We start from the raw sequence: 18,464 nt of genomic DNA, 5'->3' as shown, positions 1-18,464 counted from the left end.
AAAAGAACACCAGCAGTTCTATGGACTGATTCAAGGTGGCATGAGAACACACCTTGGGGACAAAGGAGGGATTAGTATGAAGGGACACCCTGTCTTTGTGAAAAATCAGGTAAGGGGGTTTCACAGACAATGCTTGTAACTCTGACATCCGTCTGGCCGATGTGATAGCCACCAGAAACAAAGTCTTCCAAGACAGGAATTTCAAAGGGGATGAATGAGAAGGCTCAAAGGGCGGAGAAGTTAATTTGGATAGCACAAAATTTAAATCCCATGAGGCAACAGGTTCTTGAAAGGGGGGTCTTAAAGTAGCATCTTTAAGGAAAGTTTTGCACAGCTTATGTGACATAAGATTAGATTCTTGAAAGCCTAGATGAAAATTTGAAAAAAGCTCAGACAGGATGTCCAAAACCAATGGAATGGAGGCAGTGAAAGTGTCAACATTAATTTTCTCCAACCAGATACAGAATCTTCTCCATTTACTGGAATATAGTCTCCTAGTGGAAGGTTTATGAGAAGATGTAAGGGTATGAGTCACGGAGGGTGAGACGTCGTGAAGCCTGACTAGGGATGGAACTGGAGCAACCACGCTGTCAAATTGAGGGTGTGTAAGGAGGGGTGAAGTGAACCTGACACGAGTCAACAGGTCTGGAACTGGGTCCAGAATCCAGGGATAGTCTAGGAGAAGAGGCCCGAGGAAGGGAAACCAAACTTGATGAGGCCAGCAAGGAGCAATGAGGATCAGTTTGCTTCCCAGCTGTTTTGCTTTCTGAATAACCTTGGGAATGAGAGGAAAGGGAGGGAAAGCATACAGTAGATCCAGGGGCCAATCATGAACAAGTGCGTCTGTCGGTGACTCCCCCGAAGGGGGGATGAGCGAGAAGTAGCTGCTGCATTTGGCATTGATTGGGCTCGCCAAGAGATCGCAGCAAGGCTGTCCCCATCAGTGGAAAATCTGTCCCGCTGTATCCTGTTTCAGAGACCACTCGTGAGGCATCAGGATTGCACAGCTGAGCTTGTCGGCCATCATGTTGGTTGTCCCTGGAATGTGCGTTGCCACCAGAAAACGTTGGGAAGATATTGCCCATTTCCAAACTCGCATGGCCTCTCGACAGAGTGGGTAAGATCTGGTTCCGCCCTGTTTGTTGATATACCATACTACCGACATGTTGTCTGATTGTATTGCAATAGTCCCCAGAAGCAAAAGGTCATGAAGTGCTTGCAACGCCAGGAGCACCGACCTTATCTCTAGAATGCTGATATGCACGTGAGCCTCGTGATCTTGCCATGTGCCTTGAACAGTCCTGCCTAGATAATGCCCCCCCCCACTCTACCTGTGAGGCATTCGTGGTCACAGTGGCAATGGGTTGGTGAGGAACAAATGAAGTGCCTGTGGTTAACTGATTGGGTAGAGTCCACTAAAGGAGGTCCTTCTTGCAAGAGTCTGTCAGCAGAATGTGGTGAGATAATGGTAGATGCTGAAAATACCACTGGGACGACAGGAGCCACTGAAGAATCCTCATGTGTAGTCTGGCTAGTGGCACTAGTAATATGGTGGAAGTCATGGTCCCCAACAGATGCAGAATAGTCTTGGCTTTGGCCTTTCGTAAGGGGAGAAGACGTTGAATTTGAAGAACCAGATTCTGTGCCCTTTATGCAGAGGAAGACGAGCCAACATGTCTACTGTATCTATCTCTGAGCCTATAAAAATTACAGATTGAGAGGGCAATAAGGCAGATTTTCCACAATTTATAGAAATTCCCAGCTGGGCACAAAGCTGAATGGTAGCGTCCCTGGTCTAAAGGAGTATATGCCTGGTGGGGATGGTCAAGAGCCAGTTAGTCCGGATACGGAAACACCTAGAATCCTCGATGTCTCAGGTGAGCCGTCACTGCCGCCATACACTTGGTGAACACCCTGGGAGCTGTGGTGAGACCAAAGGGCAGAGCACGAAACTGTTAGTGACTGTCTCTCAGCCGGAAGCATGGAAGACTCCTCGATGCCCTGTCCATTTTTATGTGGTAGTAGACATCTTGGAGATCTACTGAGCACATCCAATTGTCTTTCTCTAACAACAGGAGGATAGACTGCAGTGTTACCATCCGGAACTTGTCCTTCTTTACTGATTCATTCAATCTACTGAGGTCCAAAATGGACCTCCAGTCCCCTGTACGTTTTGGCACTAAAAAGAATCTGGAGTAAGTTCCGGATCCTATTTGGTCTGCTGGGATGGTTTGGATGACTCTTTTTGACAGCAACTTGTTGACCTCCACAGTTGCCTGATCACTGCAATTGGGTGGAACATCTGGGATCCTCTTGGGAACAAAAAGTGGAAGAGAAAAGGGTATGACATAACCTCTGGTAATAATTCTTTGTACCCACTTGTCTTGAGTGATACCCAGCCAGGCTTCTGGATACAAAGAAACGCAGCCTCAGAGAAGCACAGTCGGGCCCCACATCAGGAGAGCTGTTAAGGCCGGCACCAAAATAAATCATGACCACCCTGGTTCTGCGGACCGCCCCTGCTTCTAGGGCGACGTCTACCATTTCCTCCTCCTCATCTGCCTCTGAAGGAGGGGTCACCCTGTGCATCCTGGAAAAACCTCTGGGACTTCTTGAACCACATTTTACCGCCCCTCTGACCCTTAGGATATGGTCTAGAGAGTAGAGTAAAACGTACTCCCATGGCAGAGAGTGTTTTTCCTTCTTGCTCGCACCGAGTGACTGTGTCCTTTACCTTGGGTCCAAACAATGAGGAACCGTCGAAGGGGGCGTTGGTAAAGGTAGACTTGAACGGTTCCACAAAGTTACACAAACGCATCCAGGAATGACGCCTTAGGGAAATTCCTGAACCCGCTGCTCTACTCGCTCCATCGGCTGTATACGAAATAAGCCACATTGATGAAATGACGATACAGTTCAAGGTGGACAACTGGACAGACACCTTGTAAGGGACTCCCTCAGCACATGTACCTTGTAGAGAGTCTCCTAATTCTTTAAGGAGAGCTCTCTGAAGCCTCGTGAAGTAAGGTAGTTCAGTGATCTAAGGGTAAATGGCGCTGAAGAGAAGATATGCTTCCAGTATCTGTCCATCGTTCGAGACTCCTTATTCAGCGGATGGACAGAAGAAGTTGTCTCAACTATCTCCTTCTTAGTGGCCACCGCCACCACCATGGCATCTACGGGAACACCTTTAGACAAAAAATCTTTTTCTGGGGGTGCAGAAAAAAACTTATTCAGTCTCCTGGGGACTAGCTCCATGGCATCAAGAGTATCCCACACCTTTCGACTAACTAGCTCCATCAGTTCGTCGAAAGGTGGAGACACCCAAGAGGCTGAAGGTTGAGACCCGAAAGCCTTCAGGTATACTGACTCCTCATCAGAAGGGGTGACAGTGGGCCAGCCGCACCTCTGTTTAAGGATTTCCAGGCTCTCTACAAAGGAGACATCATCAGAGGACAACTTGGGCGACCCTTCTGACTCCTTGAGTTCAGTGTCAGAGACTCATCCTGAGAGTCTACATGCTTCCTCTTACATGTCCTCTTCCATGGGGACTCCTCGGAAGGATATTCCGGGGATGTCTCGGAAGAGTGGGGGTCACCGGCCAGTGGCTCCTAAAGCTGAGGGTCTCTGCTGTCCACAGAGAGAGTAGGAGCGGAGACAGAAGTAGGTGCCTTAGGGGGAAGAGTGTCAGTACCCCTGGTAGGAGCTGAAGATCGGGGCAGCACACTCATCATCTCAAATGCCGACCTTTCCAGCTCCGAAGACCTCCCCGGCTCCGAAAAGACCAAGGATGCCGTTGGCTCCAAGATAGATGTAGGATCTGAGCTCATCCTCGCCGACGCGTCTGAGAGGAAGACTTGGAACCGAAGAGGTTATGTTCCAAGCATCCCTGTCGGGGCCGACTGGGAAGCTTCAGCTCCTAGACACCACAGACGGCACCAAGAGTGTGGGAGCGGACCTCGGCTCTGAAACAGCCATAGGGGGTGCTGGAGCTGAGGGTTCCACCAGTGGTACCAAACACTACTGCTCCGAAAGACCAGCATGGCTCAGAGGAGGAATGATCGAAGGGGGCTTAACTGACTCAAGTGGCTCTGGAGCCGACTGGGTCGGAGCCAACAACAATTTACGTAAAGCAGATGACTTCAACACTCTCAGCAATACCCTCTCCACATCTTCTTCTGATAAACTCCTGGAAGACACAGTAGGAGAGTAGGATCTCTGCAGTATCACAGACTTCAAAATACGGGAGACCAGTAGAGGATCCATAGACCGGCTCCATGAAATACTATCAGCAGTTGGCTCTGAGTTACTTGGGGCCAACCCTGTAATCACAATAGTACTCTCAATCGGCACCGAGCTCTGTGGAGCCGATGAGACAGTGGACTTGTCTGATTTAGTGATTTTAAGAGGTGGCTCCAAGACACCAGCCGATGCCAGAGAGGGCCTCTTAGAGGACTTAGACTTTTCCTTTGTAGATCTAGAAGAGGAGGAAGAGCTAGCCAGATCTTCTTCAAAGGAAGGTTTAAGAAGACCTTTTAGGATGAGCTTATTTTTCCTTTCTTGCAACACCCTAGCAATGAATGAGTGGCAAAATAAGCAGGTTTCCTGTAGATGGATGACCCCCCAAACAGTAAATGCAGTTACTGTGGCCATCCGTTATGGACATCATCTGTGAGCATTTAATACGTTTCTTAAAGCCAGATGGCTTATGGTCCTTACTTTCTTTGGACATTCTCACAGAGATGAAAACACACACACACACACACACACACAGAAAAAAGGAGGACTAGGTCCTCTAATTTAAATGGGCCTAGCCCTGCAGAAAAGAGAAAGACACCACGAGGACTAGGTCCTCTAACTTAAACGGGGCCTAGCCCAGGCAGGAAGGGAAATGGAGAAATTAGGTCTTCTAACTAAAACAGACCTAGGGAGTTACAATAAGCAGAGAAGTTTACACACTCAAATAGGAATACTCAACAAGGAAACAGAAAATAGTTCTGTTAACAACAGTAACCAATGAAGCAAGTGGGAATCCGCAAAAAACTCAGACTTATGACTAAGGAATAAAACAGAACCTAGTTCTGTTAACGACGGTAACAATTTAATAAGCGGGAATCCGCAAAAAACTTGACTTATGTCTACTAACAACACACAGTCTAACAAAGTGCAAAGGATGCCTACAAATACTAAGTCTATTAAAAAACAGCACACAGGATACCAATACTAAGAAGCCAAAAAGGCCAAAGATGCAACAAATGGCGCAGTTATAAAGACTAACTATTCTAAATCGCAAACTACGCTAACTGTGACTAAACAATGCTACAATAACAGTTTCTGATTAAAACAGTCCAAAAATTTTCCAATAAATTTAAGTAAATGCAAAACTTGGCCAGAGCCAAAGAGAAGCACAACCGAACTCGTCAACGCGGCAAACGAGATCTGGGGATTGTACTGGTGCACCATGGGATACCTACCTAGCCACGAGCCAACTAGAAGACTTCCAGCTTGTAAATAAGCCGAGTCGGAGCCGAGGATCGGCTCTGATCCCATAAGTAAGAATGAAGGTGAGATAGGACTACAGAACATACCATGTTATGTAGTTCCCATGTGATAAGGCATTAAAAAAATACTGCATTTACATGTTAATACTAATGGTGACAACACGTGAAACACACTATCGTCTTCTAATGCACAAAAGCTCTGTTAAGAAGAAATGAATAAAATAATACATTTTGAAAACTATAGGTAAGATTTGTCTGTCACTGACACCACTGCTACTCAATAACTGCACAGACAGGAAGCACTTACACCCTTAGCATGTAAGGCAGCTCCTTGATTTTACTTTTGACCTTTGTGTGTCTGGATACATACTACTGATGGCTGCTTCTTCAGAATTACAAATGACTGAGCTCCAGTTCCATGATCACTGGAAATTGCTGCTTTACCCATAGGATAGCACCATGGCCCTTGCATATGAAACTGCTGCATCAGAAAAATCTCTCTCTTCCCTTGAGCGGACAAGATCTCACACCTAGTTATCTAAAGTAAAGTGGAGTAGGGGAAGAGATAGCCCTTGCCCTCAAAAAGTATACTCATCTTTTTCATGCAGCATTAACATATCAACAAAGTAAACTACATGCGCACTGATGCATACTTCTGAGTTACGGTTTTTAGAAAGTTGCAATGAATGACTTGCCAATTATAAAACTACAGATTTAGTAGCATAACTAAGTCTGCTTTCTTAACAAGCTAATGGTGATATTGTAAGCAGACAAGAGTAACCAAAATATGTTATTGCAATTACTCTCCCCCATAAAACCTTCCTACTTTTTTTTTTTGTTGCGTCTTTCGACTTTTCCCGGTTTGGGGTCGCCACAGCGGAACTCCGGTCCGCTAATGATTGGCAGTTGACTTTACATGCCGAGTTGCCAGCCCTGACGCACAACCTTCAACGAAGGTACGCCCATTCACGCATGTCTCCACGCAGAAGACGCTCTAGCTGAGAGTCGAACCAGACAGCATCTTAAAACCTTCCTACTATCTAATGAAATTCGGAGTACAGCAAAGCACTCTGGCAATTAAAGACAGAATTTGGAAACAGCATTGCCCTACTTGAATGACTGCAATGCATACTATTACCAAAACGTGGCTTGACAAAGGTGACATTAAATTTTGTGGTATAATGCCTATCACTGCATCATCACAACTAACCGCAGGGGTGGGAAGTTTACATTTTGTGACAAGCTTAAGTAAATCATTACTAAAACCAATTAAATGTAGTTAAAAAGTGGTCTGTTCTACTACAAAAATTAAGGACAAGAAGTATATTTACTGATGCTACATGTCACAGTCACTGTCAAGGAATGACCAAAACAATCATCTAATATATTTGGTTAATCTACAGCTCACCCCTAGTTTATCTATATTTGTAGAATTTAATTACTTCCATACAGAATAACATTATATTCCCTCCAGCAATGGTTGATTAGAATCCACATATTAAAATAACTTAGTACAGTTATTCAAACTGCTGACAAAGGACAAAATAGTTCAGAATTAGTTATAAAGTACAGTTGTGTATAAGGTACTTACTCTAAGAGCAGATCTTCAGTGAGAAGCAATTGTAACTGTAAATTTGGGTTTCCCCATCCCTGTGTGTTCTACTTTGCCCACCCTGTCTACTTCCATTACATTCATACATCTATGAAAATATACACAGGTCTTTTCCAGCATTCTTGGGAACCTTGGCCAGTGTTCGAAGCGTGTATGCAGCAATTACTGCAAGGAACCACATTCTGTTGAGGTGCTTCTGGCCCACATAGGGATGTGTGATAGTAGTAAGCCATTGCCCTTCATGTAAAAACATATATTACTATAATAAAAATTAACTTAATCAGTTATTCATGTTCTAAAGAACCCGTTTATGAAATCTCAGAGATAATGCATCATATCCTGATAGCCAACGGGCAGAATGCACTGGAAACCCATTCTGGGATAGGGCACCCGTCTATTACAGAATGCATGCACACATGCATGCACAATCACACGCAAACAGAAAAGTACAGTTTTGTACCTACCATAAATGTAGATGTCCGATAGATATGCAACTGCAGTCCTTACATATGGGTTGTCCTGCCTCAGGGAGCCCTCGGTCGGCCGGATTCCAAAGTCTGGGTCCGGCGTCGGCTGATGTCGCCTCCTCCCTGACGTCAGAGCGGCTGGGGTATAAAAGCATCAGCCGAAGCCATCTTCCTCAGTGTTTCTTGCCCCAGATGCCAGGTGCCCTCCAAGGAAGGCTAAATTTAGAACTGGATAAAAATTCCAGACAAACACAATAGCAATAAACAGATACACCATAACAGATATCCCCAGCTAAGTATAAAAGGAGGGAAGTGGACCCAATACACAGAGGGGTAGGAGGGAGGGAAAACCTGACTGCAGTTGCATATCTATCGGACATCTACATTTATGGTAGGTACAAAACTGTACTATGTCCTTCAAGAATGCAACTGCAGTCCTTACATATGGGTTGAATACCATAGCCAAGCTGGGGTGGTAGGCTCTAAGATAAGGATGGTGTAGCTAAAATGCCCTGCAGGACTGCCGAAGCAAAGCCTGCTCGGGATCTGGAATATAAAGGCAGGTGGTAGTGCTTGGAAAATGTATGCACGGAGCTCCATGTAGCAGCTTCTAGAATGTCCTTTGTAGCCACCCCTCTTAGGAAGGCTGTGGAGGTGGCTGTAGCTCTGGTGGAGTGTGGCCTGATATTGACTGGCACACCCTTTCCATGGAAAGAATAACAGAATCTGATGCAATGTCCAATCCATTTTGAAATTGTTTGTTTGGAAATTGCCTTTCCTTGCACTCCCGGGGCGTATGCTACAAATAGTTGGTCAGACTTTCTGTTGGCCTTTGTTCTGTCCAAGTAGTAGCGTAGTTGTCTGTGTATGTCCAAAGTGTGCAGCAGCTTTTCCCTTTATTTTGAGGATTGGGGAAGAAGGTGGGCAGGTGAATTGCTTGATTTAGAGACACCCTGGATATCACTTTTGGCATAAAAGAAGGATTGGTTCTTAAAGAAACCCTGTCCTGATGAAAAATGAGAAATGGAGGTACTGCCATGAGGGCCTGTATCTCCGAAACTCTTCTTGCTGAGGTAATTGCCAACAGGAAAACTGTTTTCCAGGAAAGAAATTGCAATTCTGAGGATGCTGCCGGTTCAAAAGGAGGAAGAGTTAATTTTTCCAACACGAAGTTGAGGTCCCATGCAGGCACTGGTGGTTTTCTGGGAGGCTTGATATTCTTGATCCCTCTTAGAAATTGTCTTAGTAAAGGATGTGAAAACACAGGAGGATCAGTGTTGTATGATGCTGAAATTGCTGAAGCATGTATTTTTATGGAAGAATAGGAAAGTCCATTATGCAGCATTTCTGCCAAGTATTCCAGTATCTGTGGGATGCTCATTACTGATGCATCCTGTCCCTTGTTGGTATTCCAGATGTTGAATCTCTTCCATTTGGCTGAATAAGTCTTTCTGGTGGAAGGTCTGCGTGCTTCCAATAATATTTGTTGAACTTCCTTGGAAAGAGAGATATGGGTAGAAATCATGGAACCCTCCAGGCTGTCAGCTGCAGAGTTTGCAGGTTGGGATGAACCGTCCTGTAATTGTGCTGAGTCAAGAGTAGAGGCCATTGAGGCAGGGGCCACGGGTTGGTGCAAGTTATGCTCCTTAGTAATGGGTACCAGTGCTGTCTTGGCCAATCTGGAGCTATTATGCCTTTCGGTTGCTCTGCTTTGATCTTCAGTAACACCTTGGTCATTAATGGTAGAGGTGGGAATGCATAGATTGTTAGAGAGTTCCAGCTGAATGAGAGAGCATCTATTCTCCAGGCTTGTGGATGGTGTGTCCTCGAGCAGAACTTTTTCAGATGATGATTGAGGTGGGAGGCAAAGAGATCTATGTCCGGCCTCCCCCATGCATGAGTTATTTGAGCAAAAATGTCTGGATGCAACATCCATTCGTGCGGGTCCAGGATGTTTCTGCTTAGACTGTCCGCCAGAACATTGTCCCTGCCCGGAACAAACTGGGATTGCAGCTGTATGTTCAGTTTCAGGGACTTTTCCCAAAGAGTCATTGTTAGTCTGCAAAGGGGGTAAGAATGAGTACCTCCCTGCTTGTTTATGTACCACATAACAGTGGTGTTGTCTGTCTTTATTAGCAGATGGCCTTGTTGAAGATATTTTCCGAAGGCCTCAATTGCATGAATTACTGCTAACATCTCTTTTTGATTGATGTGTAGATGTACTTCCTGGGGGGTCCATTGCCCTTTGCATCTGCCCCCCATGTGCGCCCCCCCATCCATGGTCTGAGGCGTCCGTTGTAATGGTTTGGCTTGTTTGAGGTTTGTTGAAAGGCATACCTTTGTTTGACTGGCTTGCTTGGGCCCACCACAAAAATTCCCTTTTTAGACATGGGATGAGTGGGATAATTGCTTCTAAGTTGTGGCTGTGTTGAGACCACAGACTTTTTAGGTACCATTGCAGTTTTCTCATGTGTAGTCTTGCCAGTGGAATCAGTAGAATGCAAGATGCCATGAAACCCAGGGCCTGCAGGATTTTCCTTGCAGTCATCTGGGTGAGCTTTGCTAGGCTTTTGAAGTAATGTGGTAATTGCTCTTGCTTCTCTTCTGTGAGGTAAGCCATTTGTGATTCTGTGTCTAGTTTGGCTCCTAGAAATATTATTTGTTGGGATGGCAGTAGTCTTGATTTTTGTATGTTGACTGTGTATCCCAAAGCCTGTAGTAAGTAAATGACATAATTCAAGTTTTTTGTCAAGGCTTGCTTGCTGTCCGCTTGTATAAGGCAGTCGTCCAGGTAAGGGTATATTTGTATCCCCTGGAGTCTGCAGTGTGCAATTACTGATGCCAGGCATTTCGTGAATACTCTGGGCGCAGTAGATAAGCCAAAAGGCAATGCTGAGAATTGATAATGCTCTGACCCTGCAAGAAATCTGAGGTATCTTCTGCAACTGTGTCTGATTGGGACATGCAGGTATGCCTCCTTGAGGTCCAGAGTAACCAGCCAAGACCCCTTGCCCAACATGGGAAGGAGTTGCTGTAGCGTCAGCATTTTGAATTTTGGTACAATGAGAAAAGTGTTTAGAGCGGACAAGTCCAGTATAGGTCTCCATTGCTTTTCTTTTCTTTTCTTGGAACAAGGAACAGTCTTGAGTAAAATCCCTGGCCTTGTTCCTGAGGAGGAACCTTTTCTATTGCTTTGATTTTTATCAGCTTTGAAACTTGTTTGAATGCCTCTGCCCTTTGATTTTGTGGCAGGTTTGGCATGCCTTGTCTTGTTGGTAAAGTATGGAAGTGGAACCTGTAGCCTTGGTCTATTATGTCCAGAATCCATTTGTCCTTTGTTAAAATGTGCCAATTTTTTGAAAATAAGGATAATTTTCCACCTAAAGGTGCTTCTCTTTGTGCCTTGGTGGGTGTCAAAGTCAAGTCATTGTGATTGTCCCTGTGGAGCAGGGGATGTCCCTGCGCCACCTCTCTGATTAGTCGGTTGCCATTGGCATCCTCTGTAGGAGCCTCTGTATTGCCCTCTTCCTCGGGTACGCCTGTTTTTTCCCCTTTGAAACTTGTCAGTGTCTGGAAAGGACCAATTCTTAGAAGGCCAATTCCTGCTGAACCTTGGTGGCTGAACCTGGAGGAAATCCTTGACTGTTTGCACTGATTTAGCCTTTTCCTCAATTGATTTCAACACATCCTGAGCATTAGCACCAAATAGCTTTTGTTTTTCCAGAGGTGCATCTAGAAGCTTTACTTTAACATGATCTGGCAATGCTTGTTCTTTCAACCATGCATGTCTACGAATGACTGCCCCTGTCATAGCTGCCCTACATGAAGCTTCCAATGCATCATAACCACACTGAAGAAAATGATTGCTAACCTGCTGAGTGTTATGGACCAAATCCTGCAAGGCCTTTCTGTCTAAAGGCTCAGGAGAGGTTAACTCTTTCTGCAAATCATCCATCAAGAAATCCTGATACTGAAACATATGAAAAAGGCAATTAAGGGCTCTCATGGCAAGTGTGGATGAGGTATAAACTTTTTCCCCCACCTCTCCAGGGACCTAGCTTCCCTGTCTGAGGGCAAAGGATTTTTGGCCGTGGATGTGGCCACCCCTTTGGGCCCCTGGGAAATTGTTTCTAGATCAACAGAATGGGCCTTAAATAAATGTTTGTGAGTTTCAGGAACCTTGTAGTATCTGTCCGGCTTGACAGGAGCAGGGGGGAGAGAATCAGGAGAAGCACTCGAATCTGAGTACACATCATCCAGTACATCTAACACTGGAGGGATAGCTAAAGGCCTGTGCTGGGGAAGCTTAAGGAAGGTACAAAGCCGCTTCCTGGAGTCGGAGAATTCCTGGCCTTGCCACTGAAAATGCTCTCTCATGGAGTGGAGAATTTCCCCAAAAGAAATATCCTCAGGAGGAGAGGCAGAAGAAATAGATTCCTCCGCATCAGAATCCTCGTAGACCTGGAAGGACTCTTCCTGGGTATCTGAGTGATCAGAGTCACCAGAGGCTTCATTTGAAGAAAGGGTGTCTGTATGCTCAACCCTGGGCCTTTTGTCAGAAGGTGGCTGAGAACCTCTGTCAGGATGGGCCTGGGAGCCTCTGATTAAGGAAATTAAATCTGCAGCTAAAGTCATAATTTGTTTATCAGTAGTGGGCTGAGGCAAAGCTTTAGGAGGGTGAGACTTAGCCTGGCTGGCAGCCTTAGCACGTGTGTAGGCCTTGATAGACATAGACATAGGGGGCCTAGCTGTCCCACGTGCTGGAGTCACCTTGTCCACAGGTATGGTCTCAGGCAAATCCTGGGCTTCAGTTTCTGGGGGAAAATCAACAACCGGGGCCGGAGTGATCGGTAAAGCATTGTCGTCGGTCTGGAGCGGTGGAACAACCACCTCAGAAGAGACCGATGCACTCGCGGTAGTTTTTGGCGTGGTGTCGGTGGAAGTCGCGGGCCGAGAATGTCGGTCCCGGTCTTTCCATTTTTTTGGAAATATGTGGTGTCGGTTGTTCCGACGGCATGTTATAAGAGTATTTATCGCCAAAAAAGTCTTCAGCAAACTCTACCCGGCGCCTGAGAGTGCACTTATTGAAGCAAGCACAGGCGGCACAGGCCGAGACGTCGTGGTCTGGGCCAAGGCAGGGGAGGCAGTAAGAATGGAAGTCCTTATGAGGTATTTGTTTACCACAAGATAAACAGTTATTAACTTTTTCAGTTTTTTCTGACATCGGCTGAGGCAAGAAAAGGTTCCCCAACGGGGTACTTAGCTTTTTGATGACTTCGGATACGTAAAACACAGGAGTTGACCGACCGGCACTTGCGAACTGCTTCGGCTTCGGGCACCGCGCGGCAAGAAAGACTGAGGAAGATGGCGTCGGCTGATGCTTTTATACCCCAGCCGCTCTGATGTCAGGGAGGAGGCGACATCAGCCGACGCCGGACCCAGACTTTGGAATCCGGCCGACCGAGGGCTGCCTGAGGCAGGACAACCCATATGTAAGGACTGCAGTTGCATTCTTGAAGGACATCACAAAAACAAACACCTACCTATAGGCAATTTGGAAAATGTTAATACATCTACCGGGTCTTTGGGAGATCCAAAGAAACCATAACACATGGGGGGGGGCAAAGTAGGAGTAGGGAATATGTGCAGATTCCCCAGAGAAGGCTTTAATATTACAATTACTTCTCGGCAAAGATCTCCTGTTAAGGTTAGGCACCTTAAACAAAACTGTACTGTCCTTTTGGAGAGGGTCAATGTAACAGTAAAACATAACATTTGGGTAATCTGCCAAGTACTGTAATTTATACACATGGAAGGTGACTGCCACAAAATACCATGCAGTACAGCCAAAGCATGTCCTTCCTCTGGACGGTACTACCAACTTGCAGTTGTGAGAAGATGTGTGAAATTCAGTCCATGAGGCAGATCCTACAACTAGTGCAGTAGCATTTCTGAAATCTGCTGCCAATTCTCAAGTGGAATGTGCTCTTGGGTTATTAAACTTGCCACAGGAAAAAAAGGAACACAATGGGCCACCCATTAAGAGAGAGTCTGTTACTGAATGACTGGCCTCAATTGTTTTTGTTCTTAAATAAAACAATAAATTATACTGTCTGGTGTACTCTGATGAATAAACTAAATCTGAACTAAATTAGTGACTAAAACATCTGACAAACTTAACAAAGCACAATAGTTAAGATTCAAACTTCATTACAGTCCAGGAAATAAACATCTTCCACTTCTAAATTAAGAGTTTCTTGAAATGGGTGTCTTGCCTTCCTCTGTGATTGAGTAGAAAGCAACTGTTGTTAGACATCAAAATTCTATCCTTCAAGAAGGGTCATAGACAAGAACTAAGGTGGAAGGGTTCCTTTATGGCAATCTCTGTTTGAACAGAGGAAGAAAGCAGGACTGCCCTCTTTTTCTTTATTATTTTATTTATACCTAGAGTAAATGGCAAAGAAAATAAGGGACGCAAAATTTCAAGAATATAACTGGCAGGCTAATCAAGAAAGTTAGGTTTATTTGCAGATGATAATATTTTGTGCTAGAAAAAAAATCAAGAAAAGAAAATTTAAATTAATTAACCTATGAAGACATGCTACAGCCGTAAACTGTGTGCCCGCAAATGAACTGTCTCAGCAATACCCGCAGTCATGGGGACATAAGATGGAGTATTTACTACTACACAAGAAAAACAGTGTCGAGAACACTCCAGTGCCAACTAACTGTTAGTGTAATTCAACACAATAAGAAGTGCAGAAATACACTCCCTTAGTGCCCGATTACTAGTTCAAAAAGCCTTTAATTAGTACTACAATTCCACAATGAATCCAAAAAAAGCACACAAAATGCTTAACTTATATCACTGCATTTTTTATCTCGTAGTAACTGAGACTTCATCAGACAAATGAGTTTCCTGTGTCCGTCCCTCCTTTTTATACTAATAAACGTAACTTCCCTTAGTTATATATATTTAACTCCTTAGATGCTACAACGTTTACAAAAATATACAAAAAAATAAAAACAATGTATATACAACTTTTTCTAATCTACTAAATTAAAATATCATATATTTTAGCTGTGTGCTTATAATCTGGCTCCCAGAAAGCAACAAAGTGCAAAGACTTCTCATCTTCTCTTTGTCGATAATTTAAAACTGTATAGCTCATCAGATGAGGAACTGAAAGCACAACTGCAAGTAATCAAAACCTTTTCAGCTGATATAAGAATGTTATTTGGTCTTGATAAATGTGCAAAAGCAACCCTGAAGGCAGGAAAGGTGCAGCGCCAAGAAAACATCCGTTTGTGACAAGAATGTGACATAAACGAACTTGAGCAGGAAGGAGTGTATAAATATTTGGAATTGATGAAGGATCGACAATAAAACATGAATAAATGTGAATAAAACTTAGTAAGGAATATTTTAGAAGACTTTAATACTGAAAATAGTGTTGACATCTATGAACAAAATTCAGGTTTTTCAACCAGTTTGCTCTTCCTGTCCTAACTTACAGTTTTGGCGTGAATGAATGGCCCCAAAAGGTGTTGATAGATTAGACAGGAAAACAAGAAGGATGCTTCATGCTCAAATGATTTATAAAAATCAGTGCAAGATTATATATTCCCTTTTCAGAAGGAGGTATGGGCTTCCTTAAAATTGATTACATGTACAGATTTGCAACCGTGGGACTACATACATACCTGCTGACCTCACAAGACCCAAACATAGTGAAAGTTTTGAAACATGAGGAGAACAAATCAAAGATGACTTCCCTGCTTGGTCTAGCAGAAGCATATCAGCTTCAGGTGGGAATGGAAATCAAACCAGAAGTATTTAAAAATCAGGCAGCAACTGAATGAGCCAAAAAACAAAAGAAAGAATATAAGGTGAAGGACCAGATGTGAAGGCAAGAAATGTGGAAAATGCATAAATATAGTTGCAAGAATAGAAAACTTCTGGAGGAACCTCATGTTGATCAGGAACAAATGCAGGAATGGTTAAGGAGAGGCGTATTCATACCAAGAGATGAAAGGTTACTATTGGTGGCCCAAGACAGTGAGCTATGTACATGCTGGTTTACAAAGTCCATTGAACATATGAGAGAAACAGACAAATATAGGTTTTGTAAAACCAAATTAGAAACAGTTGCATACCTCGTTGCTGGTTGTGACATACTAATGGCAGAAGGACTGTATACTGAAAGGCTTAATAATGTGGCAAGACTGTTGCACTGGGGATCGTGCTAACATAATAGTGAGGTAGCTGAAAAACACTGGAAACATGAGCCTCAAAGCATCATAGAAAATGATGAAGTCTGCATCACATGGGATCACTCATTACCTACAGTTCAAAAGACAGGTGCTAGAAAACAAGATATAGTATGAAAAGAAGACAAAAATAACACTGATCATTGAAATCGCTACACCCAGTGACTACAGTGCCTTGTGTACAGAGAAACAAAGTAATAAAATATAAAAATTTGCAGGAAGAAAGATACCCAGACAGTTCCAACATTAGCAGGAGCAACGGGTTTTATAAAAAAGAATCTATAATCGTATTTAGATATGCTACAAATATATGTAACTCCACACGAATTGCAGAAGGAGTCATTATTGGGCACATTGTGGCTGCTGCGAAGAGCACTTCTGGCTGGCATCAAAGACTGAAACAATACTAATTTCATGACCTTTACTCATACTCTGACTTTGGAATGAGGTCCATTCCCATCATGGTATTAGAAACCCAAAAGATTTGGAGAAATTAAAAATAAAATACAGGAAGCAGAACGTATGCTACAAACTAAACCAAAATGGAGAAAGTAGATTTTGCCATCAAGGACAACAGCAAGTAAGGATATAAAAAATAGGCAACAGGGGTCTGGGATTTACTGAAGTAAATTGGCAAAGGAATGAAAATACTGGGAGCAAATAACTACAGAGGGAAAGCTAAGAGAGGGATGAGGGCAAGCAAACGTTTGGACTGCAGGTTTGAGACTGCTGCCTTCCCTGCCAGGGATCGATAGGGTAGAGGCAAACAGAAAGGGATAGGGCAGTGTTAATTGAAAGATCAACTCTAACAGAGTTTTTAGTTGAGTCTAGAACAGATGTTGATGCTAAAAACAGTAAGAATTAGTTTGACATATAAACTACTGCATAATTATATGTCTGCAAAGATACTTGTATGTCCCAAGCACACGTTAGAGAAAAAATACTCAGGAAGATAGCAAATGGTGGAGGTTTAACAGAAAAAAAAACAGAAGTAACTGCGAACATGTTATTTGGAAGTGTAACAATTTGGCAGATTTTAAAAATTCCCTACATAGTACTTTGTCAAAAATGTTGGGGGAGAAAGGTTTTGTTAACTTCACATCACCATTTTTTTGAAGTCATTTGGATACTAGCATCCTCCACAGATTTAGCACAGAAACTGGAGAAGTTATGTTTTTACAGGTGTTCTGTGCTTCCTTTGATAGCTCAACTTTACTGACCAACTATTTTAGCCTTTTTCTCCTGTTTATTATCAGATTCCTTTGTAAGTATCTAATTAAAAAGAGTTGAGATTTATTTAAATTTTGATCAAAGTTTGTTAAAGAAAAAATAGTCAATTAGGATGAGGTACTACACAGCAACAAATAAATATATAAAAATATATAAAAAACTACTCCAGTGCTAATGCAGGAAGTGAAGCACTGATAGTAAAAAGAAAAAAAACGAAGACTGTTCCAGCAGCTCTGACTATACACAAGAAACTCGCATAGCAACCTGGGTGCCATAGAAAATGGAGAAAGACCAGCACAGGGTTTCACAGGTACATGAATGCAGACAATAAAAATTATGGCCAAGAAATAGCACCTAAGGTGGGAAGCCCAAATGTTATGACTAACTGTTAACAATAACCCTTCCCCAGAGATCCATCACAATAAATGAACAAAAATTGAAAACAGTTATCCAAGTCATGGCTAGAATCATTAATAAATACTTTAAACAAGACATATCAATTCAGCAATATGATGTAGATGTTCACAAAGGAGACTTAGTCAGTTGAGCAAATAAATAATGGGCAATATTTCAACTAGAAACAATAAAATGGTACGGTTAACACATTAAAATCAGGATGATACAATCACAAATTTAAATTAAATGGGAAAAGGTGATGTGAATTAGTCTACAAAAATATCCTTTCAGTAGTCACCTGACAAAATAATGGATAACTAAAAAAGGAACAAAGCTATCATGAAGAACTGAAATGCTAGGCATACAAATGTCTCAGAAAGGAAAAGGAAGAAACATTTCCTTATTTAATATCTGAAACAAAGTTATTAAAACTGTATAATGGATGATGCAAAAAGTAGTTTTGCTGATAAAATCTGCAGTTAGTTCATTATTAAATGGGTTAAGAAGGATTCCCTCTGTCAAGATATACACTCAAATCCTTATCATTTTGCACACACTGGAAATAAACTTTTGACTGACCTTTAGAGCTTTTTTTCCAGACATTCCTGTAAGCACAGTGCTCTCAAAGGACATAGCGTACCAAAAGAATGTTCAAAATGTTAACCATAGACTTAAAGAGAAAGAGGGACAATTCTGTTTGCCCTGACTTCTCTCCCTCACAGCTGTGTTGACTCCACGAGCATTATGGCTGTGTTTCTTTTGATTGAGTTTGTTTTAATTTATGCCAGTTTTACTTGTAGAACTGTCAAATGTATAAATATACTACTGTGGAGTTACCTGTGCAAGCTGGAGGGTTACTATAAAAACAAAGTCTGAAAGTTCTTTTTATGCTTGTCCAGAGTTGCCAATTCCATCACAGGACAAACACACACATTCAATGGCACAAACCTAGGGGACAGTTTGAACACTGCCAGCTCACCCGTCCAT

The 18,464-nt window shown here is 43.1% G+C and overlaps 1 protein-coding gene across 1 annotated transcript in view; it reads right to left on the bottom strand.

Annotated features, from left to right (window-relative positions):
- LOC122798758 (mediator of RNA polymerase II transcription subunit 23-like) overlaps positions 1–18,464 on the bottom strand; it is a 363,374-nt gene that overhangs the window by 61,434 nt on the left and 283,476 nt on the right. The gene's annotated exons all lie outside the window — the stretch shown is intronic.

This window comes from Protopterus annectens, chromosome 1.part0, assembly GCF_019279795.1.
Source record: "Protopterus annectens isolate FY-2018-M chromosome 1.part0, PAN1.0, whole genome shotgun sequence".
Classification (NCBI taxonomy): Eukaryota; Metazoa; Chordata; order Ceratodontiformes; family Protopteridae; genus Protopterus; species Protopterus annectens.
The sequence above is the reverse complement of the archived record's forward strand: the minus strand, read 5'-3'. Positions and strand labels throughout refer to the sequence as shown.